This window comes from Etheostoma spectabile, chromosome 8 (genome assembly GCF_008692095.1).
Source record: "Etheostoma spectabile isolate EspeVRDwgs_2016 chromosome 8, UIUC_Espe_1.0, whole genome shotgun sequence".
In the NCBI taxonomy this organism is placed as follows: domain Eukaryota; kingdom Metazoa; phylum Chordata; class Actinopteri; order Perciformes; family Percidae; genus Etheostoma; species Etheostoma spectabile.
The window spans coordinates 9,953-25,167 of record NC_045740.1 but is presented as its reverse complement, the minus strand read 5'-3'; positions in this window follow the sequence as shown (position 1 = coordinate 25,167).

Here is a 15,215-nt window from a genome sequence, read left to right as displayed (position 1 = left end):
CTCCATAGTTTTACAGATCAGCCTCTAACTCTGCAGCACGTTATATTTTCGTCACTAGACGCTGCTGGAACGGGCTAACCTGATGACGTCACATTCGTAAATCCCCAAATCCTCTATGAATGAGGTGAGTTCTCGCCTATGGGGCGCCGTTTGTAAAGCAGCTCAATAACAGCAACATTTTGTCACATTTAGCTTTAAATAATGTTTAAATAACTGGTATGACTTTTTGAGGGTCACTTTTTGCACATTTACAACAATATTTGTCAACTTGGAAATATTTTAAATAGTTAATCCAATATTAATGTTACACCTAAATGTTAAATGTAAATCTAATATGCTAACCTAAATCTAAATGTAAATCTAATCTAAATGTAATTCTAAATCTAAATGTTAAATCTAAATCTAAATCTAAATGTTACACTAAATATTAAATCTAATCTAAATTAAATCTAAATCTAAATCTAAATGTTAAATCTAAATATTAAAACTAAATCTAATGTTAATCTAAAATCTAAATCTAATGTTAAATCTAAATATAAACTAACTAATCTAATGTAAATCTAAATATAAATCTAAATCAAATGTTAAATCTAAATCTAAATTAATCTAAATTGAAATTTAATCTAAATCTAAATCTAATGTTTAAATCTAAATATTAATCTAAATCTAAATTTAGAATCAAATCTAATGTTAAATCTAAATTATAATGTTAATCTAAATCTAAATGCTAAATGTTTAAATCTAAATCTAAATCTAAATGTTAAATCTAAATGTTCGGGTGAAACTAAATATTTAGCTAATATGCAAATTAATGTCGGTAACCAAGTACCAAAATAAAGCTCGAGGGGTCAGCGTATGTTTATAGTGTCAAATAACGAATAAAAATCCTCTCATCGGGAGATATGGACTCTTAACTTGGATAACCGTGAAAATACTATAAAATAATAAACACAGTTGGGGAAAACGTATTTGAAGATACTTTGAGTTTTTAGTGCACTTTTTGAATGGTGGGGAATTATAGCCACTAGCAGCCAGGGGGGGGGGGCTCACTTTGACTGGTCTGTCACGTTCGCTTGCTTAACGTCAGCAAGAGCCATCCCCGCGCCCCCACAAGGTACGGTACTGTTGGCCATGGTCACTCTGCTAATGTCTACATCCGCGTTAGCCGAGAACATCGGCAGAGCCGTCCCGGTGGCTGAACAAACTTATTCACACAACAGCGAAAGCCTCAGGGCCACCGCAGGCCACCTCGGTAGCATGTTTTCCAAATCACGGAGCTAGCATGTCTGTTGTCAAGGTAGTACGCAAATCTCTACTGGCTAGGTACCGTTAGCTAGTTTAGTTAAGTTAGCCTTGACCAGGTGTTCTAGCCCGTGATTGGAAAAACATGCTTACCGAGGTGCCTGCTGTGCCCCTGAGGCTGTCTCTGTCGCTGTTGAATAAGTTGTTCAGCCACCAGACGGCTCTGCCGATGTTCTCGGCTAACGCGGATTCGTTAGACATTACGCAGAGTGACCATGGCCAACAGTACCGTGCCTTGTCGGGGGCGCGGGATAGCTCTTGCTGACCTTAAGCAACGAACGTGACGGACCAGTCAAGTGAGCCCCCCCCCCCGTGGCTGGCTTATGTGGCTATAATTCCCACACCATTCATAAAAGTGACACTAAAAACTCAAAGTACCTCAATACAGTTTTCCCCAACTGTGTTTTATTATTTTAGGTAGTTATTTTCACGGTTTATCCAAGTTCAAGAGTCCATCCCCGATAGAGGATTTTATTCGTTTTATTTGACACTATAAACTACGCTCCTCCTCGAGCTTTTATTTTGGTACTTCCGGTTACCGACATTAATTTGCATTAGCTAAATATTTAGTTTCACCCGAAACATTTAGATTTAACATTTAGATTAGATTTAGATTTAACATTTGATTTAACATTTAGATTTAGATTTAATATTAGATTTAATTTAATATTTAGCTTTAACTATTGATTAATTGATTTAACATTTAGATTTGATTTAATTTTTAGATTTAACATTTAGATTTAGATTTAACATTTAGATTTGGATTTAGCATATAGATTTAACATTTAACATTTAGGTGTAACATTAATATTTGGATTTAACTATTAAATATTTCCAGTTGACAAATATTGTTGTAAATGTGCAAGAAAGTGACCTCAAAATTTCTACCAGTTTTTAAACACTTATTTAAAGTAAATGTGACAAAATGTTGCTGTTATTTTCAGCACGAGCCGCTTTACAAACGGCGCCCCTACTCGCGGGTGCGGTGGCGCGCGCCTTGTATCCCAGTCCCGGGAGTGTAGGCTGGCGGATCGTTTGAGCTCAGGAGCTCTGAGCTGCAGCGGACTATGCCGATCGGGTGTCCGCACTAGTTCGGATATCCATATGGTGGTTGGGGGAGCCGGACCACCAGGTGGTCATAGGAGGGGTGCACCGGCCCCAGGTCGGACACGGAGCAGGCCAAAGCCCCGTGCCGCTCATAGTGGGATCTGCCTGTGAATCGACGCTGTAGTGCAGCCTGATATCCACGGGACCCAGTCTTTTCCACTCCTTCTCTTTCAACACACAGCTGGGGTAACACACACGCTCAACAACTATGTTCCACTATGTTACAGCAGCTTCTTCACTGCCTGCTTATTTCCTCGTTGCCATGAAAACCAGCACCAACCACCTGTGTAGCTGTGTCCTCCACCGCCTCCACCTGGACGAGAGGAGTAATGACTAATCTCAGCCACAACATCACAGATACAGCAGACTAACAGGGTTTTATTTCAGCCAGTCAGTGATTTGTTTTACAGTTCAAATCCCACATCCAACATATGTACCTAATAATTCTTCCAGGTTTAATCATCAGATCCCAAACAACAACAGTGTCTTTTTTCTATCTCGTGAGGTTGATGCTGTCAGTGAGTGAGTCTGATATCAGCATCATGTGAAAACGACCGTTGGCTTTTTATAAAGTGGAAGGTTATAAAAAAGCATGACTCTAATTTTACAAAGAGCCATCAAGGTTGCACATGAAGTCATTAAAGGGTTCTTCCACTAAAACAACTCATCAAGTTAGGTATGCACGATGATGACTGCTGCCAAACTAGTCTGGCTCTCTATGCTGTCATGTATTTCTAGATGACGTCTGGCTGCTGCTTCACACCTGCAACCACAACCCAGAGGATCTCATTAAAGCCCTGGAATCCAACTCACCATTTATCTCTCACCACACACCTCATTAAATGTAACAGCTTTCACATTTGGTCTCAATATTCTCACTTTGATTCTTCCATGTATGTTTTTCATCAATCCATATACCAAGATACTTAAATAAGCTACTCTAACTCTAAGTAGCCTACATGACATGGGTTTAAATGAGACTAATGTGGGAAATTATACTCAGGTATTGTGAATGATTGTGAGAAATTGTACTCAGGTATTGTTATCATATTTAGACACGGTGAATGAACTTATGCATAAGCTATGAAACAAAACTCATATCAGGCATAAGTGAAGGAGAAAATGTACTGTTGCTTGGCATCCAGGTGGGGGCGACACCGTGGTGGTTAAATTACATTTTAAGAGAACCGGATGCGTATGGCCAGAAGCCACGTGTTCACTCACAATGGAGGCGGACAAAAGGGTCCTCCACAGGAAGGACCCCTAATACGCACGCACACAGACACGTTGCCAAGACTGATAAACAGGAAGCCGCGCCCACACCACCAGCCATAGAAATACTGAGTTTAAGGGGATATGACCCGCCTTGTGATGCTTTTGACAATAGGGCTCTTAAAGAACCCCGTATATAGGCAAGTACGCCATTGTTCAGTGCCTTTTTGTGAAACCTCTGAGCAGTCATGTTCCATTGAGACCCTTGCACGTATTGATTGTCCGGAATGCATTGCTCTGTTTTATTAATAAAATCGTTTTGGTATACATAATCAAGCTAGAGTGATTCCTTAGCTACTGAGTCCCGACGTTTTGACCCTCCAAGTGGAATTCGCAACAAATTTGGTAGCAGAGGATGTTTTCGAGTAGTGTTAAAATTAGCAATTCCACGGAATCAGGATTAGAAGTTGTTTAACTCCGGTCCAGATTCCACGGACAGTCCCACGTCTGACGTACGGGACAACGGAGGCATGGTGTGCAAACCACGGAGGAATGGTTCACTGAGAGCTCTCTAAAAAAGGGTAAGCTGAAACCTGTTCATCAAATTCAGCATATTGTATAATATATAAAAATAAACTAAATTAAAGTGATCAGACCTCCGGGTGAGTACATTATTAAAAAAAAAAATATATAGACTAAAATTATTAAGTGTTTGTGGACATTGAGCAAATGCATTCGTTTTTTCTGTGAAGAGGGCGATGCGTGGAGTTGAAGCATCTGGGATGCGTAGACGATTCCAATTTTTTTTTGGAGCTGTGTTCTGGTGGAGGTTCGATAAACGTTCGATAGATGCGCTGCAGTCGTATACTGATGGGGAAGGCCGGACACACTAGCCACCAGCGTCGTTGAGTGACTTCACCCATAAGGTGGGCAACGCGTTGGAAGTGTGTGAGTGTGGAAACATAGAGAGCGAAATACAGAGTGTATAATGCTGTTGAAGAATGAATGTTGGAAATGTGAATGAGTGATATAATCATAGGTATTCCAAAGTTTGGAGCTAAGATACGCGGGAGATTGAAACTTGCCGTTAGGAGTAATAACTACATGCCGAGGGAAATCTCGGTGCGTCATCAGGTTCACCATTTGGAGCTCGGTCCATAAGGCTGTTCTCACGGAGTAGGGAGTGAGTGAAAGTAAAAGAAAGAGATAAGAGCAGAGATAAAATTGGAAAGTTTGGAAAAGAATGATTTGTGTAGCCCGAGTAAAGCGTTGCAATTGACCAAGCTCTGGTCCGTCTGTGGTGCTGCTGTGAAGACGTAGGTTAAAATTACATGTAAAATACTGTTGGATAAGTTCGAAGGGGGTGCTTTGTGGGTTATTGAAAAGTAGAGAATTTGGAGGGAAAAAAGAGGGGAAAAGAGAAAAAAGGGGGGTGCAGAGGAATTTGCAGAGAAGGGAGAGACAGCCTGCAGAGAGAAAGGGGAGGGGAAGCAGAAAGCGGGCAGAGTGGGTGAGAAAGGAGGTTTCAACAGCCTGTCCAAGACAGCAGTATAGATTATACAGATATGGGAGCAGGACAATGTAGTGCAAGGGAAAAGATATTTGTTGGTAATGGTAGACAGATTTCTAGGTGGGTAGAAGCTATCCCAGCTAGACATGAAGATGGGAAGACTGTAGTAAAATGTTAACTGATACCACGGTACGGCATTCCAAGACGAATCAGGTCAGATAATGGCACCCATTTTAACACAACCAGTTGTTGAGAGAAGTTTAGGCTGCTCTGATCACACACTCATTCGGTCAGTAACATCCACAGTCCCGGGACTGGTGGGAGGGCCAACCAAACATTGAAGGGTAAGATAGCCAAGGTCTGCCATGAGAGCAGGATTAAGGGGTGGAGGCCTTTCCCCTGGCACTCATGGCCATGAGAGCTGCAAAAGGGGAAGACGCACCCCCCACAAGATCTTGACTGGGCAGGCCAATGTCAGGTCCACCCATAAGGAGTTCATATGCCATTATTGGATGTAAAACAGGTGAAATGTCTGCCTATGAATGAACTAACCTATTTGGTCTCAGCCCTCTCTACCCAGGTGGAGAAAGAAGCCGCACCACCTCATAACGAGAGGCAGACCATTAAGGTAGGAGGGTGGGTCAGGGTTAAGGTCCACACAGAGGAAGTGGGCCAACCCCAGTGGACTGTCCAAAGTGAAGGGTTACTTCACACCGGTCCAGTCAAGGTAAATGGGCGCACCATTGGCACCAACTGACATTGTGCCCCAGCAGACCCAACCCCATTTAGCGGACACATTTGATAAAAAATGCAGGAATTACTTGAGCGCTGCTTAGGAAGTCCAGACAGTCTCAGTCTGGACAGAGGGACCAAGCCTAAAACAAATGTGCTTGGGAGAAAATGTAGTGATAATTGTTCATGCTGGGAATAGGGGTGGACTGATAATGGGGGAATAGAATCAAATTACAGGATGATATACTGAATTAGAAGGACAATGCCAAACTGAAATATCATATATGTGCCAAATTGAGAAATAAAATATGAATGTAGTAGGATAAACATGCTGTTCTCCACTGTCTTTAATGTCTCATACAGGGAGCAGCACACCCCTAAGGGAACTTGGACACAAGTAAGGAAGACAGGGTTGATAAAACACAGGGACAGAAAATGATCAGTCACTTCCAGTAAATTCAATTTCAATTCCAATCATTTATTTATATATCAATCACAACAATAGTATCTCAAGACACTTTACAGATAGAGGCAGGTCTAGACCACACTCCAGAATCCACAGGGACCCAACAGTCCAGTTTTTCCTCAGAGCAAGCAACAGTGCGACAGTGGCGAGGAAAAACTTCTTATAGGCAGAAACCCGGTCAGACCGGCTCTTGGGAGGCGGTGTCTGACGGGCCGGTTGGGGTTAGAATGAAGAGTTAGTTTTTAGTAACTCACATATACTGCCACAATAGTTCCGTTGGCACACATGGTAATTTAACCAACAGTAAACATACTAAAGGGGCAGTGATCTGTTGAGCAAGATACCACGATTGATAATGGTTTCAGAGGAAGAAGAGAAAATGCGTGTCCCAGGCTTCAGAGCCCTCAGCCTCTCTTCACTCACAGACAGCTGCTGCAAGGCAAGAGCGTACAGGACAGTAAAAATATCAGGATATCTGCCATGAGGACACAAATGCAGCCAGGCTCAGAGGGCTAGCTCATAAAAAAAAAAACATACAGAAGAACAAAGAGAGAGGGTGTTGGTAAGAATGAGGGAAAGAAGAAAAAGTGGTATATAGAAACAAGGGTATGATTTCACAAGGAAAAAGTAAGAAAAAAGAAATAAGAAAGTTAGTGCATTTTATGGAGGACAATCGTCCGTGAGAATTCAACACTATTAATGGCTCACTTTTCAGATTGGGTATAGTTGGGTATATGTTAAAGTATGTCTGATGCTTGTCTTGTTTATTTGTTGATGTCTGCAATTAGGAGATGGATCAAAATATAGTAATATGTCCTGTCACGATCTAGTGGTACTTGGGGAGTGAGAAAACTCCACTAGGAAAAAGAGGGAAAAATAGTGTAACGTTTTAAGAAAAATAGTGATGTTTAAATTTTAGATTAAATGAGGGAACATTCGGTTTAAAAAAAAAAAAAAAAACAAAGATATAAAGTAGTCAATCCATGTGTGATCCATGCATGATCTAAAATATTCCATGAATGGTATTGATTCAATTATTTAGTTGATTAATAGAAAATGGCTTTGATCATTCCAGTTTAAGAAAAGAAAAATATGAGGCTTCTTATTTTTGTCTACCTTACAGTACTTTGTGATGACTTTTATGCTTGGAAACATTTTAGGGGAATTGGTTTATAATAGAAATACAAAGATTTACAGTTTTGAATTGGGACTTTAAACTGGAACAGTGAAATGATGAAATTCTTTACTATTACATGACTGACCCTACGTGTAAGTACGTTTTTGACAGTAATGTCATAGATTAAGACTTCTTATGTTCTCATATTAGGTAACAAATTGGATAGATGAACCACTAGGTGATATAAGTTGTTCGACTGTTACTAGTACTAAAGGTCATAAAAAACACATTACACATTATTAGTACAAATTTTTGTTGCAACTTCAAAATAGAAAATCAAAGAAACTTCTTTTTGTTACAAGTCATCTAAGTTATTGTAGATAAGATTGTAAACCAGTCTAGGCTGATAAGATTCCATTCTATGGTATTTGATGTGTGTTAAAATGAGCTTTTAGTGAAGCTAATTTTGTGTGTGGATTTGTGTGTATTTTGAGTTTTTACATGACAAACTGTTTTAAATATTGAGTTGATGTGGAAATATTTTATTTGGGTGATTCTTTTCTTTTTGAACCCTTTTGTTTGTGTGCTTTTGAGATCAAGATGCAAGACAGAGTGTTAATGGCTAAAACGATACATATTAGGAATAGGAATGCTGTAGGAGACATAACATCGAAGAAGAGATGCAGTAGCAATAATACAGTGTCCAATAGCATAAGGATATTAAGGCATACCTAAGATTTTGTTTTAATTTGTGCAGAAACATAACCGTCTAATTTACACTGAAGCTTGGAGGAGATAATTCCAATACTAGTTTCTCTTTAGGATGTTTGTGAGGATTTTACAGAGTTAAACCAGCAAGAGGAAAGAAAAGTTATTTGAGTACATGAGTGACATACACTGAATGAGTATTGATTAAAAGAAAAGATAGCTTTTTGGAGTTCTGTTTTGTGCCACACAGTGCTCGTGTCAGAACCAGGTCCAATCTCGCTCCTCCATCCAGCGGTATCAGAGACAAACCTGGACAGAAGACCAACAACAACATCACCAGCACTCAGACCACAGCACAGCTGAAGACATAGCTTTGATGTCTGGCTGCGATTTTGTGGCCCAAACTGACTTGAAAGTGGACCAGGCGCTAAATGTTTGTAATATTTACAACTCTGTGAGTGTGCGTGCTGGACCAGGAGCAAGGAGTGAGGTCCCACATACTCTGGCTGGGGCCTTGCTGATTGATAAGGTAGAGGCGCTCTCCAGGGGTCACCATGTGGCCTCTCAACCATAAACAAAAAAGACTGAGATACAGACCACATGAATGGACTGATAAGGAGAAGGAGGGAGCAAGAGACCGGGTCCTGTTCTGGTGTTCAGATGCACACATGAAGGAGATTGTCACTTACAGACTCGCAATCTAAAAACCAACATACATAAAATACGGGAACACAACTTAATCTCTACAAATTAGGCAAAGTCATGTAAACAGCACAGTTTAAAGGGTTAAGACTGTCTCATGTCTGGTAGGGAAAATTACATTTTGTGGCCTTATAAATTTTGTAACATTTCATTAAATTTCCTGTTATAGTTTCAAGCATAGTGACACCTAGTTAATACAGATGGATTAAACAAATCCTCACATTTCAATGAGTTTTAAAAGATGATTTGGTAGGAATGATCGGTATTGCGAAGTACCGGGATTAATATGTAGACATTGAACTGTTCACAGGATGGGTAAACATGTGGTGGCAAGAAAGGGGGATTCAAAACCCATCCTTATTCCGGGGTGCTCCATAATAATGCTGGGACATTTGTCATTTCATTGTGATCACTGAATAGGATTCCATAAGGTGGTGTTTGCGAAAGCTGAGACCGAAGAGGGAAATGTTGAAAATTTACAATGTTGTATGTGCTTAAACATTGTGGTCGATTGCATTATCATTCAAGTCAAAAGGTAAAAGCATTATTTCAGCATAAATGAGACAGGTTGTCATGAGCTAAGTTTGTTGTGCATAAGGATATAGTTGTTGTTACATTAAGGGTTTTGCCAATACTTCTGTTTTATAATTAATATGCTCTGTTACCTTTTGTTATAATCCAGCTCTCACAAATATGTCAGAAGCAGAATTGATTGTGGGGGTATTGTGATTTAAAAAGTTAAAATGTCTGAAGGAACCGATTAAAGAATATTCTCCACTGTCCCCATTTCCCCCCCCCACCTTCTGACTGAAAAGAGTTTGATCAGGTCAATCTGGCAATTAACAATGGAAAGGAGCTTCGCTGGTACGTACGCACAGAAGTGGTCCCCCGCCTGTCTTTGTCCCCTGGGGTTCATATGGTGTGTGCGCGGTGGTGTTTGTGTGTTACAGAGGGAGAGTTATCTAGGCTAATGATGGAGGATCATTATCTTGTATTTTGGACGAAATACACACGCACACACACACGCACATACACACCACTGTGGGCCAAGAGACCCACCCTTGTGAATAAGACCAGGGGACCAGGTGTACCAATAGGGCAACATTGAGAGTTGGATTCACACCTTTGCAGGTGATGAAAGGGGGATAGTTCGTTTTACCATATAAACTTTTGCTGCACGTTTTTATAACTAAAATAATTCTAAAAGGTTTTCACACAGTTCCTTGTTTACAGTAGGATTTGCACCAAGCAGGTGCAAAAAGGGATTGTGGGAATTATACTCAGGTATTGAATTATTGGTGAGAAATGTACTCAGTATGTATCATATTTAGACACTGTGAGAACGTATGCATAAACTAATGAAACAAAACTCATCAGGCATTAAGTGAAGGAGAAAATGTACTGTTGCTTGGCATCCTCGGTGGGGGCGACACGTGTTGTTAAACATTACATTTTACAGAGAAACCGGGAGAGCATAGGCCAGAAAGCCAGTGTTCACTCACATTGGAGCGGACAAAAGGGTCCTCCACAGGACAGACCCTAATACGCACGCACCAGACACGTTCCAAAGACTGTAAACAGGAAGCCGCGCCCACACCCCAGCCAGCCATAGAATACTGATGTTAAGGTGATATGACCCGCCTTGTGAATTCTTTTGACCAATAGGGCCCTTAAGAGAACCCGTATATAAGCAAGGTACGCCATTGTTTCGTGCCTTTTGTGAAACCTCTGACTGTACGTTCCATTGAGACCCGTGCACGTATTGATTGTCCGGAAGCATTGCTCTGTTTGTTTTATTAATAAATCGTTTTGGTAATACATACAAAGCTAGAGTGATTCCTTAGCTACTTGAGTCCCGACGTTTGGACCCTCCACGTGGGAATTCGCAACACTAACATATGCACGAAGCAATGTTTAGAAAATTATAAATTATAATATAAATACTTTTTTGATTGGGGATTGTATTTACTAGCTGATATGTTGGAACCCTGTTGTCATTTCGGAGGGTTTTGTCAGTGTGGTAGATGAAGAAAACACAAAAAAATAACCATATTAACTAGTATTCCAATATTATGAATGAAAGGTTTTGGAATTGTCTGTGAAGTAAGCATGTGACTGTAGCGTAATCGATGAGACAGAAGGGGAGTCAGGATAGGGGTTCAAGGCCCTGGAGGAAGGGAGGAGATCCCGGGGAACATGCAGCCCTGATGGCCCCCCCCATCAACTGGGCACCACCGCTCTGCATGGCATACACAGTACACACCAGCCCACACCCACACACACACACACACACAAGTATTATTTCATAGAATAATTGCCCACACACTGACAAAATAAAGTGTGGTAAATTGTTTGTCACTAAGAAATAGGGATTATTGAGTCAGAGGGTCATCTTCAGTACACTTTACGGACCGTGGGATTCTAAAGACATATACAGCCCATCAGACTGACAACATGGACCAATCCGGGCAATAACGTCTGGTCCTGGGGTTTGCAGATTGTCCCTGTGTTCTTGTGGGTTTCCTCTGGGTGCTCCGGTTTCTGCATGCTGTGGTCATCTCAGGGTACCTGGGAGCCTTTAGCCAAGCTGTCCAATAGATAGTGAAGTAAAAGGTCCGTTTTATTTTCGTCACTAGATGCCGCTGGAACGGGCTAACCTGATGACGTCACGTTCGTAAATCCCAAAACCTCTATGAATGAGGTGAGTTCTCGCCGGGTGCGGTGGCGCGCGCCTGTAATCCCAGTCCCCGGGAGGCTGAGGCTGGCGGATCGTTTGAGCTGAGGAGCTCTGAGCTGCAGCGGACTATGCCGATCGGGTGTCCGCACTAAGTTCGGTATCCATATGGTGGTCCTGGGGGAGCCCGGGACCACCAGGTGGTCTAAGGAGGGGTGCACCGGCCCAGGTCGGACACGGAGCAGGCCAAAGCCCCCGTGCCGCTCAGTAGTGGGATCGTGCCTGTGAATAGACGCTGTAGTGCAGCCTGAGTAATCCAGCGGGACCCAGTCTTTTTCCACTCCTTCTACTGTTTAACACACAGCTGGGGTAACACACACGCTCAACAACTATGTTCCACTATGTTACAGCAGCTTCTTCACTGCCTGCTTATTTCCTCGTTGCCATGAAAACCATCACCAACCACCTGTGTAGCTGTGTCCTCCACCGCCTCCACCTGGACGAGAGGAGTAATGACTAATCTCAGCCACAACATCACAGATACAGCAGACTAACAGGGTTTTATTTCAGCCAGTCAGTGATTTGTTTTACAGTTCAAATCCCACATCCAACATATGTACCTAATAATTCTTCCAGGTTTAATCATCAGATCCCAAACAACAACAGTGTCTTTTTTCTATCTCGTGAGGTTGATGCTGTCAGTGAGTGAGTCTGATATCAGCATCATGTGAAAACGACCGTTGGCTTTTTATAAAATGGAAGGTTATAAAAAAGCATGACTCTCATTTTACAAAGAGCCATCAAGGTTGCACATGAAGTCATTAAAGGGTTCTTCCACTAAAACAACTCATCAAGTTAGGTATGCACGATGATGACTGCTGCCAAACTAGTCTGGCTCTCTATGCTGTCATGTATTTCTAGATGACGTCTGGCTGCTGCTTCACACCTGCAACCACAACCCAGAGGATCTCATTAAAGCCCTGGAATCCAACTCACCATTTATCTCTCACCACACACCTCATTAAATGTAACAGCTTTCACATTTGGTCTCAATATTCTCACTTTGATTCTTCCATGTATGTTTTTCATCAATCCATATACCAAGATACTTGAATAAGCTACTCTAACTCTAAGTAGCCTACATGACATGGGTTTAAATGAGACTAAACATATGCATGAAGCAATGTTTGGAAAATTATTTAAATTAAATTATAAATATTAATACTGTTTTGATGGAGGATTGTATTTACTAGCTGACTATGTTGGACCCTGTGTCATTTCGGAGGGTTTCAGTGTTGTAGATGAAAAAAAAAAAACATTATATTATTTAACTGTATTCAATAATTTAGTAATGAAAGTTTTGTAAATTTCTGGGAAATAAGCATGTGACTGTAGCGGAATCGATGAGCAGAGTCAGGGGATCAGGAGAATAAGGGGTTCAAGGCCCTGGAGGAAGAGGCGGAGATCCCGGGGAACATGCAGCCCTGATGGGCCCCCATCAACCTGGGCACCACGCTCTGCATGCATACACAGGTACACACACACACACACACACAGTATTATTTCATAGAATAATTGCCCACACACTGACAAAATAAAGTGTGTTAAATTGTTTGTCACTAAGAAATAGGGCTTATTGAGTCAGAGGGTCATCTTCAGTACACTTTACGGACCGTGGGATTCTAAAGACATATACAGCCCATCAGACTGACAACATGGACCAATCCGAGCAATAACGTCTGGTCCTGGGGTTTGCAGATTGTCCCTGTGTTCTTGTGGGTCTCCCCTGGGTGCTCCGGTTTCTGCATGCTGTGGTCATCTCAGGGTACCTGGGAGCCTTTAGCCAAGCTGTCCAATAGATAGTGAAGTAAAAGGTCCGTTTTATTTTCGTCACTAGACGCCGCTGGAGCGTGCTCCCTGATGACGTCACGTTCGTAATTCCCAAATCCTCTATGAATGAGGTGAGTTCTCGCCGGGTGCGGTGGCGCGCGCCTGTAATCCCAGTCCCCGGGAGGCTGAGGCTGGCGGATCGTTTGAGCTGAGGAGCTCTGAGCTGCAGCGGACTATGCCGATCGGGTGTCCGCACTAAGTTCGGTATCCATATGGTGGTCCTGGGGGAGCCCGGGACCACCAGGTGGTCTAAGGAGGGGTGCACCGGCCCAGGTCGGACACGGAGCAGGCCAAAGCCCCCGTGCCGCTCAGTAGTGGGATCGTGCCTGTGAATAGACGCTGTAGTGCAGCCTGAGTAATCCAGCGGGACCCAGTCTTTTTCCACTCCTTCTACTGTTTAACACACAGCTGGGGTAACACACACGCTCAACAACTATGTTCCACTATGTTACAGCAGCTTCTTCACTGCCTGCTTATTTCCTCGTTGCCATGAAAACCAGCACCAACCACCTGTGTAGCTGTGTCCTCCACCGCCTCCACCTGGACGAGAGGAGTAATGACTAATCTCAGCCACAACATCACAGATACAGCAGACTAACAGGGTTTTATTTCAGCCAGTCAGTGATTTGTTTTACAGTTCAAATCCCACATCCAACATATGTACCTAATAATTCTTCCAGGTTTAATCATCAGATCCCAAACAACAACAGTGTCTTTTTTCTATCTCGTGAGGTTGATGCTGTCAGTGAGTGAGTCTGATATCAGCATCATGTGAAAACGACCGTTGGCTTTTTATAAAATGGAAGGTTATAAAAAAGCATGACTCTCATTTTACAAAGAGCCATCAAGGTTGCACATGAAGTCATTAAAGGGTTCTTCCACTAAAACAACTCATCAAGTTAGGTATGCACGATGATGACTGCTGCCAAACTAGTCTGGCTCTCTATGCTGTCATGTATTTCTAGATGACGTCTGGCTGCTGCTTCACACCTGCAACCACAACCCAGAGGATCTCATTAAAGCCCTGGAATCCAACTCACCATTTATCTCTCACCACACACCTCATTAAATGTAACAGCTTTCACATTTGGTCTCAATATTCTCACTTTGATTCTTCCATGTATGTTTTTCATCAATCCATATACCAAGATACTTGAATAAGCTACTCTAACTCTAAGTAGCCTACATAACATGGGTTTAAATGAGACTAAACATATGCATGAAGCAATGTTTGGAAAATTATTTAAATTAAATTATAAATATTAATACTGTTTTGATGGAGGATTGTATTTACTAGCTGACTATGTTGGACCCTGTGTCATTTCGGAGGGTTTCAGTGTTGTAGATGAAAAAAAAAAACATTTTATTATTTAACTGTATTCAAATAATTTAGTAATGAAAGTTTTGTAAATTTCTGGGAAATAAGCATGTGACTGTAGCGGAATCGATGAGCAGAGTCAGGGGATCAGGAGAATAAGGGGTTCAAGGCCCTGGAGGAAGAGGCGGAGATCCCGGGGAACATGCAGCCCTGATGGGCCCCCATCAACCTGGGCACCACGCTCTGCATGCATACACAGGTACACACACACACACACACACAGTATTATTTCATAGAATAATTGCCCACACACTGACAAAATAAAGTGTGTTAAATTGTTTGTCACTAAGAAATAGGGCTTATTGAGTCAGAGGGTCATCTTCAGTACACTTTACGGACCGTGGGATTCTAAAGACATATACAGCCCATCAGACTGACAACATGGACCAATCCGAGCAATAACGTCTGGTCCTGGGG